Below are 6,000 nucleotides of genomic sequence, written 5' to 3' on the forward strand. Positions count from 1 at the left end.
TAGGACAGATAATATGTAATTAAACAGGTACAGAAAAGGGGCTTAGGTGGCCAAGTAGATATAGCACCGGGCCACTCTGGACTCATGAGCACATGAGTTTAAATTCGGCTCAGAAACTTAATGTTCAGAAACTGTGTGACCCTGGAAAAGTCACTTAACCCTGACTGCATCAAAAAAAAAAGATTTGAACAGCTTCATTATAAAGTCTAATTTAAAACTCAATTTGTTTCTAGTAATACTGTGCATTTCTAAGGCTCCTTGCAGTTCTCAGATATGTAATATAATGATTTGAAGACATGGAACTGAATCGCCAAAAGAGAGCTATAATGGAACCAAACTATTATAAAGAATAATGCATGATAAAATAAAGGATTTTATCAGCCAAATTTAGCAACAAAAAAAGGTGAGTCAACAATTATTTACTCTCTACCAAGTATTATTGGGCCTAGAACTAGGGATAAAAGGAAAGGCAAAGTGTCTGACCTTAAGAAGCTAACATTCTAATAGGCGAGATAATATGTAATTAAATAGGTACAAAAAAGGGCAGCTAGGGGCGGCTAGGTAGCGCAGTGGATAGAGCACTGGCTTTGGAGTCAGGTGTACCTGAGATCAAATCCAGCCTCAGACACTTAATAATTACCTAGCCGTGTGGCCTTGGGCAAGCCAATTAACCCCATTGTCTTGAAAAAAATCTAAAAAAAAAAAAAGGGCAGCTAGGTTGCACAGTGGATAGAGCACTGGATTGTTCTAGACTCAGGAAGTCTTGAGTTCAAATGTGGCATCAGAAACTTAATGTTCACAAATTATATGACCCTGAAAAAGTCACTTAATGCTAAGTGCGTCAAAAAAGAGAGTTTGAATCCTTCAGTACAAAGTCTAATTTAAAACTAAATTATTTCTAGTAATCTTGCACATCTCTAAGGCTGCTCCCAATTCCAAGATCTGTAACACAATGATTTGATGACATGGAACCGAATCTACAAAAGAGAGCTATGATTGGCAAAAACTATTATAAAGAATCATGTAGGATAAAGAATACAATCTTATCAGCCAAATTTAGGAACAAAAAAAGATGAGTCAACAGTTAATTATGGAGCATTTATTTTCTACCAAATATTTTTGGGCCTATTGCTAGGGATAAAAGAAAAGTCAAAGTGTCTGCCCTCAAGAAGCTTACCTTTTAATAGGAGAAAAAATATGTAAATAAATAGGTACATAAAAGGGCTGCTGTGTTCCCAGTGGATAGAATACTGGCCTGGCCTGGACTCCAGAGGACCTGAGTTCAAATCCAGCAAGAGACACTTAATGTTCAGAAACTGTGTGACCCTGGAAAAGTCACTCAACCCTGACTGCATCAAAAAAAGAGTTTGACCCCCATCATTACAAAGTTTAATTTAACACTCAATTTTTTCTATTAATATTTTGAGTCTCTAAGGCTGCTTCCAGTTCTAACATCTCTAATATAATAATGATTTCAAGGCATGGAACCGAATCTCCAAAAGGTAGCTATGATGGTCCCAAACAATTATAAAGAATCATGCAGGATTAAAGTAAAGGATTTTATCAGCCAGATTAAGCATCAAAAAAAGGTTAGTCAACAATTATTTATTGAGCATTTACTCTCTACCAAGTACTGGGCCTAGTGCTAGGGATAAAAGAAAAGGCAAAGTGTCTGACCTCAAGAAGCTTACATTCTAATAGGAGAGATAATATGTAATTAAAAAAGTTAAAAATGGGGGGCTAGGTAGCCCAATGGATAGAGAACTGGCTGGCCCTGGACTCAGGAGCACCTGAATTCAAATCTGGAAACAGAAACAGACACTTAATGTTCAGAAACTGTGTCACCCTCGAAAAGTCACTTAACCCAGACTGTCTCAAAAAAAAAAGTTTGAACCCTTCAGTACAAAGTCGAATTAAACACTAATTTTTTTCTAGTAGTATTGTGTGTGTCTCTAAGGTTGCTTCCAGTTCTAACATCTCTAATACAATGATTTCGAGACTTGGAACCAAATTTCCAAAAGAGAGCTAGGATGAGCCCAAACTATTAAAAAGAATCATGTAGGATAAAGAAAAGGATCTTATCAGCCAAATTAAGCATCAAAAAAAAGGTGACTCAACAGTTATTTATTGAGTATTTACTCTCCACCAAGTAAAGGACCTAGTGTTAAGGATAAAAGAAAAGTCAAAGAGTCTGCCCTCAAGAAGCTTACATGCTAATAGGAGAGATTATATGCAAATAAATAGGTACAAAAAAGGCCTGCTTGGTGCCACAGTGGCTAGACCACTGGACTGCCCTGGATTCAGGAGGTCCTCAGTTCAAACTAGGCATCAGAAATTTAAAGTTCAGAAAATATATGACTGTGAAAAAGTCATTTAATTCTAACTGCATCAAAAAGAGAGTTTGAACCCTACAGTAAAATGTCTCATTAAGCACTAAATTTTTTCTAGTAATATTGTGTGTCTCTTAGGCTGCTTCCAGTTCTAAGATCTTTAATACAATGATTTGAAGACAGGGAAGGGAATCTCAAAAAGAGAATTATTATGTGCCCAAACTATTATAAACAAATATGTGGGAGAAAATAAAGTAAAGGATCTTATCAGCCAAATTTAGCAACAAAAAAAAGTGACTCAACAGTTATTTATTGAGCATTTACTCTCTACCAAGTACTGGGCATAGTACTAGGGATAAAAGAAAAGGCAAAGTGTCTGCCCTCAAGAAGCTTACATTCTAATAGGAGAGATAATATGTAATTAAATAGGTACAAAATGGAGGCTAGGTTGCAAATTGGATAGAGCACTGTCCCGCCAGGGACTCAGGAGGACCTGAGTTTAAACCCAGCTTCAGAAACTTAATGTTCAGAAACTATATGACCCGGAAAAAGTCACTTAATGCTAAGTGCATCAAAAAAGAATGTTTGAACCATTCAGTACAAATCTAATTTAACACTAAATATTTTCTAGTAATATGGTGGTTCTCTAAGGCTGCTTCCAGTTCTAAGATCTGTAATACAATGATTTGATGACATGGCACCGAATCTCCAAAAGAGAGCTATGAGGGATCAAACTATTATAAAGAATCATGTAGAATCAAATAAAATGAAGAATCTTATCAGCCAAAACTAGCATCAAAAAAAAAGTTTAGTCAACAATTATTTATTGAGCATTTACTCTCTACCAAGTACTGGGACTAGACCTAGGGATAAAAGAAAAGGCAAATTGTCTGCCTTTAAGAAGTTTACATTCTAATACGAGAGATAATATGTAATTAAATAGGTATAAAAAAGACTTGCTAGGTGCCACAATGGATAGAACCCTGGCCCGCCCTGGACTCAGGAAGTCCTGAGTTCAAATCCAGCATCAGAAATGTAACGTTCAGAAATTATATGACCCTGGAAAAGTCATTTAATGCTAACTGCATCAAAAAAGAGAGTTTGAACCCTACAGTACAATGTCTCATTAAGCACCAAGTTTTTTTTAGTAATATTGTGCATCTCTAAGGCTGCTTCCAGTTCTAAGATCTGTAATACAATGACTTGAAGACACGGGACCCAATCTCCAAGAGAATTATAATGGGCCCAACCTATTATAAACAAACATGCAGGAGAAAATAAAGTAAAGGATCTTATCAAATTTAGCAACAAAAAAAGGTGAGTCAAAAATTATTTATGAATCATTTACTCTCTACCAAGTATTATTAGGCCTGGGGCTAGGGAAAAAAGAAAAGGAAAATTGTCTGCCTTTAAGAAGATTACATTTTAGCAGGAGAGATAATATGTAATTAAATAGGTCCATAAAGGGGCTGCTAGGTTGCCCAGTGGATAGAGCACTGGCCAACCCTGGACTCAGGAGGTCCTGAGTTCAAATGAGGCATCAGAAATTTAAAGTTCAGAAATTATATGACCCTGAAAAAGTCATTTAATGATAACTGCATCAAAAAAGAGAATTTGAACCCTACAGTACAATGTCTAATTAGCACTAATTTTTTTCTAGTAATATTGTGCATCTCTAAGGCTGCTCCCAGTTTTAAGATCTGTAACACAATGATTTGAAGAAACAGAACCGAATCTCCAAAAGAGAGCCATGATGGGCCGAAACTATTATAAAGTACCATGTAGGAGAAAATAAAGCATCTTGTAAGCCAAAGACAGCATCAAAACAAAGGTGAGTCAACAATTATTTATGGAGCATTCACTCTCTACCAAGTACTGGCCTTAGTTTTAGGAATGAAAGAAAAGGCACACTGTCTGCCCTTAAGAAGCTTACATTCTTTTTTTGTTTGTTGTAGTTTTTTTTTAATTTTTGATTTTTGCAAATCAATATGGTTAAGTGGTTTGCTCAAGGCCACACAGCTGGGTAATTATTAAGCCTCTGAGTCTGGATTTGAACTCAGGTCCTCCTGACTCCAGAGCCTGTGCTCTATCCACTGTGCCACCTAGCTGCCCCGGAAGCTTACATTCTAACAGGAGATATAATATTTAATTAAATAGGTGCATGAAATGGCTGTTTGGTGGTAATGTGGATAGAGCACTGGCTTGTCCTAGACTCAGGAGGACCTGAGTTCAAATGTGGAAGCAGACACTTAATGTTCAGAAAGTGTGTGACCAGGGCATCTTGGTGGTTCAGCGGATAGAGTACCTGTCCTGGAGCCAGGAGTAACTGAGTTCAAATCCAGCCTCAGAAACTTAATAATTACCTAGCTGTGTGGCCTTGGGCAAGCCACTTAATCCCAATGCCTTGTAAAAAAAAAGAAGAAAAAGAAAAATAAAGGAAAGAAAAAAAGAAACTCTGAGACCCTGGAAAAGTTACTTAACCCTGACTGCATCAAAAGAGTTTGAACCCCTTCATTACACAGTCTAATTTAACATTAAAATTTTTCTAGTAATATTATGCATCTCTAAGGTTGCTCCCAGTTCTAACATCTATTATACAATGATTTCAAGACAGAGAACCAAATCTCCAAAAGAGAGCTATGATGGGCCCAAACTATTATAACGAATCATGTAGGATAAAATAAAGGATCTTAACAGCCAAATTTAGCATCAAAATAAAAAGATTAGTCATCAATTATTTATTGAACATTTACTCCCTACTATGTACTGGGCCTAGTGCTAGGGATAAAAGAAAAGGCATTGTGTCTGCCCTTAAGAAGCTTACGTTCTAGTAGTATAAATAATATGTAATTAAATAGGTACATAAAGGGGCTGCTAGGTGATCCAGTGGATATAGCACTGGCCTGCCCTGGACTCTGGAGGACTTGAGTTCAAATTGAGCCTCAGCCACTTAATGTTCAGAAACTATATGTGACCCTGGACGATCACTTAACCCTGACTGCCTCAAAAAAAGAGAGTTTGAACGCCTTCATTACAAAATTTAATTTAACACTAAATTTTTTCTAGTAATATTGTGTGTCTCTAAGGCTGCTTCCAGTTCTAAGATCTCTAATACAATGATTTGAAGACTTGGAGTTGAATCTCCAAAAGAGAGCTATGATGGACCCAAGCTATTATAAAGAATCATACAGGAGAAAATAAAATAAAGCATCTTGTAAGCCAAAGACAGCATCAAAACAAAGGTGAGTCAACAATTATTTATGAAGCATTTACTCTCTACCATATGCTGGGCCTATTCCTAGGGATAAAAGAAAAGGAAAAGTGTCTACCCTTAAGAAGCTTACAGTCTAATAGGAGAGATAATATGTAATTAAATAAGTACATAAAGGGGCTGTTAGGTGGCTCAGTGGACAGAGAACTAGCCCGCCCTGGACTCAGGAGGACCTGAGTTCAAATTCGGCCTCAGACACTTAATAATTACCTAGCTGCGTGGCCTTCTGCAAGCCACTTAACCCCATTGCCTTGATAAAGCTAAAACAAAGAAGTGAAGAAAAGTGAGTCAGCATCACAGGAAAAAAGAAGAATAATTGATGGACAACCCATGGACATCCCTCTAATGGTCAAAAAATGAGTCTGAGTGCAAGTGCACACTCAATTGATACAAGTTCCC

The sequence above is a fragment of the Macrotis lagotis genome, chromosome X (genome assembly GCF_037893015.1).
Source record: "Macrotis lagotis isolate mMagLag1 chromosome X, bilby.v1.9.chrom.fasta, whole genome shotgun sequence".
Classification (NCBI taxonomy): domain Eukaryota; kingdom Metazoa; phylum Chordata; class Mammalia; order Peramelemorphia; family Peramelidae; genus Macrotis; species Macrotis lagotis.